The following is a 10553-nucleotide window of genomic DNA, read 5'->3' as shown; positions in this document are numbered from 1 at the left end:
CAGCGTTTTTATATTTAACATCTTAAAACTCACATGTGCTTCTGTTCATGTTTCCTCCTGGCTCTTATAATGATCTCTTTCACTTGCGTCGACGGAGGGAGGGACCTCTAGTGGTTTTGAATGAAAACAGCAGACTCTTTCTTTTCACCAAAATCTTATCCATGCGCTCTTCTTCGTTTTTCTCCTCTGTTTCATTTTATTCCACTTTCTAAATAGCAGAGTTGAAGGAATGAGTTAAATGGGGAAAGGGTAAATAAAGACCACAGATGCATGATGGGTTAGTCCTTTGGGTCTGGACCTCTCAAGACCTGCTTACAATGACACTTTCCATACGAAGGGGGTTTTTTTGGATGCGCTTTGTTTAAGGGGGTTTTAGCATTTGCACTTCACAGAGAAACATTTTACATTTCACTTACAACACTAAATGACAGTTCAGATGAAGGACAAAGCCCCTACAATCAGTAAACCAGTTGGTCGGGACCTTTTGGACTGGTCACACAGCTCAGCAGCTGGCTGCCTTTGACATACTTCAAATATCACGGAGTTCTTTCCTTTTAAATCAAAAGTGTGTTCGTGTGTGTTTGTCTACATATTGAGTACTTTAGGGCTCACATACTTGGACAAAACAACCTGCATTCCTGTAAAGTAGTTATATTTGTCACGGTCTCTGGGGCAGACCGTGGGGATGAGGGGAATGAGGACCCAAGATGCAGGACTTGTGATGAAGGCAGTGCGTTTATTTACAACAGTTCACAGAATAAACCCCATGTTTTCCCCTTGACTTCCGTGTCGTGTCTTCACCCACAAGTTCGTGCTCCGTGGTCTTCGCTCCAGTGTGTCCCCGCACCCCGTGCTCGCTGCTCTTGTCTTCCCTGCTCCTTCCTGGAGAAAAATAACAAGAAGCAACTTGTCAGGACACTCGACTACCGCGGGCATGTACTCACTGGACTTGGTGCTAATGACACTAACGTGGAGTCAAACTCAATATTCCAGCGACGAATGGCTCAGAGCCCCAGCCTTAAAAGCCAGAGAACTGCAATCGCTTGATCAGCAGCAGGTGCGTGGCCAAGGGCAGGAGCCCAGTCAGAGCTCCGCCCAGGCAGACAGGTAGGAGAGAGAGAGCGTGAGAGAACAACAACACTTGTGGCCACACTGGGCTGGCCGGGGAGGCACAGGGACCATGACAATATTATTCATTTACATACACAGGAACAGCTGTGATATGATATAATGCTCTATAACAATCAGTCATTGAGCCTTTCTCTGGTGTCTTTATGTACCTTATAGTTTGGGGGATCTCTTTGGGGTTCTTTTGGTTCTTTTTTTGAGGGACAGATTTTTGTGTGATTTATTTTAAGCTGTTTTTTTTAGGGGGGGGTGGTTTTAATCACTGGTGTCTTAATGAATGACAAAACTTATCTGGACAGTAGATGCTGCTGCTTTCTCATAAGCCTACCATAAAGCATGTTTTTAAGAATACTTTTACTTTCCATACTTTTAAGAAAATCTTAAACAGTAAAACTGCCTTTTAAAACACTTTAAAACAACTCAATAGGCTTTCTCATCGATTGTGCTTATTAACATTCTGTTTGATTGTGGAAAGGTTCAGTTTAACTAAGCTTTTTGCTATGTATGACTTGTGAACCATTTATTTTTTAGGATCCCTGTGCTAATTCCCATCATAATATAATGAGTAATTGCAATGAGTAAACATCAGGAACAATATTTCATGGACTTCCAAACAAGTCCACTTATAGGTTGTCAGCTTAATTTGCCTCAGAAAGTAAAGGTGCTGTGGATAAATGTGGCACCCCTGTGAGGGAATGACCACATTAATATTATTTTGTGTAAAACACCCATGTAACGGGACATTTTTCATTACTATATGTATTTATTTTCAGTTTTTTTAAAAGTCCATGTAACAGGGATTCATTTTATGTTAGAAAGCAGTGAGGGCGGAACTTTGGTGGTTGCTCCGGAGTTTTGGGGTGCAGTAAGTGGAGCCCACCTTCCGCTGCTTCCTCAGACACGTTCTGGAGGAAAGCAGAGACGCATCGTGTCTTCCTTACTCCGCTCTTCACCTGCTTTTACAGGTCGGTAAATGGTGCTCGCACCGAAAATGTTGTTTATTGTTACCATGGTTACTCACGTTAATGTGAATGAGAGAGTTAAGGCGGTCCGCCCGAGTTATTTATATGTAAACACGGGAGAAACCAGAGGGGTATCCCGCGCGACCGCACCGCGAGCCCGCTCGTTAGGTGGGGCGCTCGTGAAGCAGAGTCAGTGCGCTCCTATGCTCTGTGCAAATGTGTTGTAATGCTCCAAACAAATCAGTTCTGTGAGATGTGAATGTTAATAGTTATGTTAAAGTGACTGAGTAGGTTAGCTAGTGTAACACAAGCACTCTGAGCAACTCTGTGTAGCTAACAGAGGCATTCACAGGTTAATTAAACAAGCTGTGTTTCATGATGCACTAAATAGTGATTTTGCCAGTAAATTACTGAAGGCAACAAATGTGATGTATTTACCAATGCTGTTATTGAATATAACTGTTTAACCAGTAAGACACTGCAGAAGACAATGTGATGTGTTTATTGATATGATAAAGGAATGTAAATGCTATGGAAAGAAGTGTGAATTTGAGAAACTGAACCAGTTAAAGAGAGTATATTTCACTGAGGTTGTGAAATAAGTAAATGTAATTGATGTAAATGAGGAACCAGCTGAACAGTATATTGAAAGCTCATGTTTAGTGTTTATATAGCATTTATTTGTGTGAAATAAATCAGACTCAGACACGTTCTGGAGGAAAGCAGAGACGCATCGTGTCTTCCTTACTCCGCTCTTCACCTGCTTTTACAGGTAACATATTTGTCATCGTGGTCTTCATCCTTGGGACCCGTAACATAAACCAATGTGAACCTTTATTCAGGTTGATGTCACAGTCAAAAGAGCAAGGTCCACGAGAGACCAAGAAAAACACTTAGACAAGGAAAACACAAAAAAACTCAAGACAGGGACTGAGGGATACACAGGAAACACATGAAGGTAATCAGGGTAGTGGACACAGCAGGGTAACAAGACACACCTGAAAGTAACAAAGTGAGGACACAGGCAAAACTAAAGAGAAAACAGAGGCTAACATAGTAAAATAGACACACACAGAAACAACTAGACTCAGCTGCAGCTTTACAGATTTTATCGTAAAAGTGTAGCGAGTATTGAATGAGTAGGTAAGACCTTATTTGTCTGGTCCTCATGCAGGTGATCCAGAGAGGCAGCTGGCAGGCAGACAGGATTCCAGGAAGGTGGAGTGGGCAGGTGAGCTACAGGTACATATTTTTCCTTACAGGTGGAGTAACCAGCTGGGAGGATTGGTTAAACTGAACTGAAAGTGTCCACTAATCATTTTAAAGCAAAAGCAGTCCAAAGAAGCAGGGTAGTTCTGCAGGATTTAAGTGGATCACTGTTGAACAGATTTAATATGATTATTATTTTGAGAGGCCTACAAGCCGGTCCTTAAATACAATAATACGCTGCCAAAAGTATTCACTCATCTGCCTTCACATGCACATGAACATGAGTGACATCCCATTCTTAACCCATAGTTATTATGATTTCAGCCCACCCTTTGTCAGTATAACAGCTTCAGCTCTACTGAGAAGGCTTTCCACAGGTTTAGGAGTGTGTTTAGAGGAATTTTTGACCAGTGCATTTGTGAGGTCAGACACTAATGTTGGACGAGAAGTCAAGCTCTTCCACATTTTTACAAACCTTGCTTTGGTCACAGGTTGCAGTCATGCTGGAACAGGGAGGGGCCATCCCCAAACTGTTGCCACAAAGTTGGAAGCATGAAATTGTCCAAAATGTGTTGGTATGCTGAAGCATTAAGTTCCTTTCACTGGAACAAAGGGACCAAACAGAAGTCGTGGGAACTGCCAAACCCAGTCTCATCCATCAGACTGCCAGATGGAGAAGCATGAACACATCTCCACTGCTCTTGAGTCCAGTGGCGGCATGCTCTACTTCACTCAACATTTCGCATTGCGCTTAGTGATGTAAGGGTTGGATGCAGCTCCTCGGCCTTGGAAACCCATTCCTGAAGCTCTCTACACACTGTTCTTGAGTTAACCTGAAAGCCACGTGAGCTTTGGAGGTCTGTAGCAACTGACCTCTGTCCCCTGTGCACCTCAGCATCCTCTGACCCTGCACTGTGATTTTATGTGGTCTACCATTTCCTTAGCTGAGTTGCTGTTATTCCCAATCACTTCCACTTTGTTATAATACCACTAACAGTTGACTGTGGAATATTTAGTAGTGAGGAAATTTCATGCCAGGTCTTGTTGCACAGGTGGCATCCTATCACGGCACCACGCTGGAATTCACTGAGCACCTGAGAGCAACCCACTCTTCCACAGATTGTTGTAGAAGTCTGCATGCCTCGGTGCTTGATTTTATACACCTGTGACCTTGGAAGTGAACCTAACGGATTTGCACGTGAATACTTTTGGCAATATAGTGTAGCATTAGCTGAGGCCTGATAGGACTATGAAAGGGAAATAAACCAATGCAAGGAATCACACATAAGTAAGAAGCTCTAAAGACCCCCACCCCCAAGCTAGGTACAATAATGAAACCCATCGAAAAATCCAAATATGGAAGAAGAATACCAAATGTACCAAAGCTACTTCTATGACCTCACTCTCTTATTCCACGTGAAATAAAATTTGCCTACCAAGCATCATTTCAGTTCCTCAGTTACACAAGCGACACTTTTTTCTCTGGTTGTGAGATATTAAAATGTGAATAAAACTTGGTGGGCAGGGGATTAACAAATACGTCATCAGTGTCTTTGTGGTTTTAGCTTCAGACCATTAACCTCTGCAAAGCAAGCATCTGCACTTTTTAAACATGTGAACTGAAACTATGATAAACCACAAACCACGTTATCAGGAAAGAGCAGATCGTGCCTTAAAAGGATACAATGTGACACTGTTGTAAACATGACCCTCATGCCTCATACCTGCACTGCTGCTAAGATAAATGAATTCTCCATCTCTGATGTAAAATTTTACTGACGCAATTACAAATTAAACATTGGTAAAACCACAAGTTTGAGTTTACCATTGTTTAGTTTATTGTTAACAATAAATTATATTCCTTTGGTATATTTTGTATTTTCTTGGGGAAGGGTGGGGGAGGAGACACCATGCTGTGAAATCTTTGTCTTTATGGCGCTTTATCTGTGAGTCACACAAAGTCAAAGTTTAACAGGAAATGAAATCATGGATGTGATGTGAGTGTAAACAAATAAACTAACATTTTAGACCTTTTAAGGCTAACGCAGTGAAGATTTTAATCGCTCGCGTGTCTCTTGTGAAATTATACCGTGACTTACCAGTCCTGAATACTGAACTCTGACACGTACTGACTTTATATAACCACAATATAAAATGAGAAATGATAAGCTGCACAAATAAAGGCAAAATTCACACATGAAATGATAACTAAGAATTAGACTGTAGAGTATTATTATCCTGAAATAATTCCATGCCACTGAGAGAGAATTTCTGTGTTTCTGTGTTTTATCAGGAAAATAAATGAATAAATGATCAGAGTTCAATGAGCATTTTATTACAGTATCTGGTGTAACTTTAACTACTTTATATGAAGTTTGGGGAACTTGTCCTGACTTGTCTCAGGTTCACAAGATAAAGCAGGTGGTTAATCAGAACAGCTTTAATTCTTCATGACAGAGATTCAATGAGGTGCCGGAAACATTCCTCAGAGATTTCAATCCATATCAAAATGACAGCATCATACAGCCGCTTCAGATTTGTTGGCTGAGCATCCGTCATGAGAATCTGCAGTTTAGTTGCTGCTAAGGAGCACAAAGTCACCTAGAAAATACTCCCACACTTTACACCATCACCTCAACCATAACCGTGAACCACTGATATAAGACAGGATGGTTTTATTCTTTCATGTTGTTTACACCAAGTTCTGACCAGGCATCGTGCTTCCACTCTATTCTACTCCACTGTCTGATTGTGGTGAACCCGTGTGAACTGTAGCCTCAGTTTCTTGTTCTTAGCTCACAGTAGAGGAATCAATGAATGAATCTCAGATATATTGTTGCTCTAATATTTGGTTCGCATTTAAGATGTCTCATCTTTGCACAATATCTTCAACATCTTCACCAGCTTCACCTGGAAAGATTTTTGAACAGGTGAGCCTTGTGAAAATGCTGACTGACAGAGATTCTTGTCTTCTTTATGTACTTGAAAAAAGTCTCTTGTCTAATTGTATTCACCTGCTGTAGTAATCCATATAATTTAAAATATGGGAATGTGAAAGTTCAAAAACATATGCGCTCGTGAGGACTGCTTTACCTGCAGAGGTTCATTACTGTTCATAATGATACCTGAGATCAGAGTGCACTTAACCCTAGTGAGAGAGGACAGTGTGAATCAAGTCTTCACTTCAGCCACCTTAGAAAGCTTTGGTTTGTTTTCAGCTGCTGTTTTGTTGTGACACTCAGACAAAGTGTTAAAATCACAGGAAGGAAACATGAACGATGGGCTCATACGATAGAGAGCCAGTGACGAATAATAACTAAAAATTAAATATGATAGATATGACATCAGATATTTCCTGTTAGCGTTCATTTGATGTTACCAAACACAAAGGTTAGAGGACACAATGTGCAGCTACTGTATGTAAACATGGAGGTCACGCGATGCAGGTGTTGCTGAGAGTTAGTTATATCAGTAGAAATGACTTCTTGGATTAACTTTTAGTTTTCGCAGTATGAGCTCAGCTTGTGTCACATGATTTGCAGAGGGAGCTGCTGCTGCTCTGGTTTCCCTGAAGGTGAAGCGAAGGATGAAATGAGAGTGTGCTGCCTGACTGTGTTTCATTAGAACTAGCAAAAGCGGAGTCATTGTGGTCATTTGAAATATTTTTTTTAGCAGACACAAGAGAACTGTTTGTAAATCACTCAACCTCAGCATAAATATGTGACTGCAGAATAAACAAAATCCTCTGCATATCCTCCTTCACTACATCCTGGAGTCCCTCCTGCCTGGCAGCTCCATCTTCAACATCCTTTGTCCAGTATATACACTGTTCCTCGTCTGCACGTGTGCAAACCATCTCAGGCTCACTTCTCTAACTTTGTCTCCAAACTGCTCGGCCTGAGCCATCTCTGTGATGTACCCATTTCTAATCTTACATCTTCCCATCTTGTAAACCTTCCATTTACCTCTTGCTGCCATCCTTCTGTCACAAATCACTCCTCACACTCAACTCCGCCCACTCCACCCTGCCCGCACTCTCTTCTTCACCTCTCCTGTCTGTTGTTTTGGAACCCAAGTATTTAAACTCATCCACCTTCACTAATCTTTACACCCTGCATCTGTTACACCTGGCTCCCTCTCATTCACACTGCCTTTTATTCCTCTTCTCTCCAGAGCATACCTCCACCTCTCCAGGCTGTCCTTTATCTGCTCTCACTACAGATCATAGTCCACAGAGACTCCTACCTGACCTCATCTGTCAGTCTGTCCACAACCTCGCCTTGAACTCCAACTCCTACAGCAGACATTGCCACTATCTCACTGTCCTCCTATATGTCTCTTCTCTAGTCACCTTTCTTACTCACTATGTGTAAATTCACTAGCTGGGCCCACGTCCTCATTTTGGGTTTGACAGCGTTTTCGTAGGTAAAAATTAATGCTTTGACATGAATTGAGCTGCAGTTTGGGGAAGGCCCCAAAGGGGACTGGCGATGGCTCCACAGCCTGGCAGATCCCCATGCACTAAATAGAAATGAAGAAGTTAAAGAATTGAGAACAAGGAGGGCGGGAGGGTGGGGCACGTAAACGAGAATGAACAGCTTGCAGAACTGGAGGAACCTATATAGATGACAACCGGAAGGAGCGAGTTTGGAGGCTTGGTCCTGCTCCTGAAATTCCGATACATAATCTCCAATAGACCTCTTTGCATTGCATTACTTGTTATTAATGTCTGGCTCTCTTCCGCAGCATGTCTTTTGAACTGTCTTCCTTCTCTCACCGAAACCGGTATCGGCAGATGGCTGCCCCTCCCTGAGCCTGGTTCTGCTGGAAGTTTCTTCCTGTTAAAAGGGAGTTTTTCCTTCCCACTATCACCAAAGCGCTGGCTTATAAGGGGTATTGTTGTGGTTTTCTTTGTTGCATTATGATAGGGTCTACCTTAAAATATAAAGTGAATTGAAGCAACTGTTGTTGTGATCTGATGCTGCATAAATAACATTGAATTGAATTGAATGTCCTGCACCACCCTCACATACATCTCTGCTACTTGTGACTTACTCATGGATACCACAGTTCCTTTCTTGGCATCCTATCATATGGTTTCTGTAGATCCACAAACACACAGTGCAGTTCATTCTAACTGTCTCTATACTTCATCCATCCATCTGCAGCACTCTTTATCAGCATGAAGCCATACTGCTGCTCACTGATTGTCAATTCTCTTATTAACATAACTTCAGCAACTCTTTCTCATATCTTCATGGTATGTTTCGTCAGCTTTATCCCTCTGTAGTTACTAGAATAGAATAGAAGCTTTTTATTGTCACTGTTACAAGAACAATGAAAGGCAGTTTGGCATTTCACCATGTGTATTGATTGGTAATTTATTTCAACATGTGAACAATATACAAATACATTTAGAAAAGAAAATAAGAGAGAAAAAATACTATACAAATTACATACAAAAAAACGTTCTGATTAATTTACATGTTGAAAGAAATGAAGTACATTTACACGAGAAAGATATGTACAAGTAATACATACACCTGCAAACATACACACACATACATACATATATGTATACACACACACACATATATATACTACATCATCTTTGTTCTGGAAAATCAGTACCAGTACCCTTCTTCTTCCTTCTCCTCTCACTCTCCAAGACTTTGTGAAACAATCTGTTTAACAACTCCAGTCCCATTTGTCCTACACTGTAAAAAAAAATATTGTAGAATTTACAGTGAATTACTGGCAGCTGTGGTTGCCAGAATTTCACCGTGAAAAATAAATTATAAATGTAGAACACAAAACGGTATCCTATTTTGGTAACCTTAAATTTCACAGTAAATTATTTATTTATTTATTTTTTACAGTAAATGACTGAATTTAAACATAAATTCATGTGAAAACAACAGACATTCCGTTAACCTGATTACAGTCTTACTTTGTTAAATATAGTGAAACTGTATGAAATAATACGGTATCATGGTATCATGCCTAAAAAGTTGAATATTACGGTAAATTACTGGCAGCTGTGGTTGCCAGAATTTCACCGTGGAAAATAGTGATAATGTAAAATATATAACGCTATACTTGTTGATAAATGTAAAATTCACAGTGAACTTTGGTTTTTGTACAATTATTACATTGAAATAAAAAACTAATATAAAGTAAACCGGTTAAAATACATTTTAATAAGCTTGTTTACTGTCTCCTATTGACAAAGCACAGAAGAGCTGTATAATACAAAGCATGCCTTTTTATTCAAAAGTTCATATTTACACGAAATTATTGGCAGCTGTTGCAGCCAGAATGTCGTCTAAAAAAAAATTAAGGTCCAACAAATGAGGCAATAAACATAATAGACTAACTGGTATAAAACTTACATTCTTTGACTTGTTGTCATAATTTGCTAGAAACATAAAAAACAAAAACAAAAAAAACAAAAAACAGTAGAGATAATGATTAAATTAAACAGTTAACAGTTAACTTATCCTTTTTCAGGGTCGCGGCGCTGGAGCCTATCCTAGCTTTCATAGGGCGAGAGGGGTACGCCCTGTCTGTCACAGGGCTAACACACAGGGACAGACAACCATTCGCACTCACATTTACACCTATGGACAATTTGGATTAATCAATTAACCTATCCCCACAAACTGCATGTCTTTGGACGGTGGGAGGAAGCCGGAGTACCCGGAGGGAACCCACGCAAACACGGGGAGAACATGCAAACTCCACGAAAGACCCCGGCCTGATGGTGGAATTGAACTCAGGACCTTCTTGCTGTGCAGTAACAGTGCTAACCACCGTGCTGCCCTAAACAGTTAATATTTAATAATCAAATTAATGACTAAAAAAGGCACTGATCTAATTATTATCAAACTTAATACAACCAAAAACAAATAAGTGCATATTAAACAGTCAAACAAAATTTAAAACACTTGATACTTGCAGTGGTTGGCAAAGTTTCTTTTTATCCAGATTGATAGTAGAGGCCTTTCAAAACAGTCTCTGACGGTGTCTGAGGAACTGGAACAGGTTTTGGATTCAATGTGCTGAAGGTCTTGCATGTTGTTCTTCAGATGCTAGGTGTAGACTAGCCTTCTTTCCTTGCAAACTGCCCATTTCAAAAGAAAATATACAATCTTACATCTAATAGAGCTGACACAATTAATCGTATAATGATTTACAATTGTGATGCATTGCAATGCGGGAAAAAAAGCATTCTTAATCCATCCAGAAGAAACT

Source organism: Neolamprologus brichardi, chromosome 11 (assembly GCF_056152115.1).
Source record: "Neolamprologus brichardi isolate AB-2024 chromosome 11, ASM5615211v1, whole genome shotgun sequence".
Taxonomy (NCBI): domain Eukaryota; kingdom Metazoa; phylum Chordata; class Actinopteri; order Cichliformes; family Cichlidae; genus Neolamprologus; species Neolamprologus brichardi.
This window is presented reverse-complemented; position numbering follows the sequence as displayed.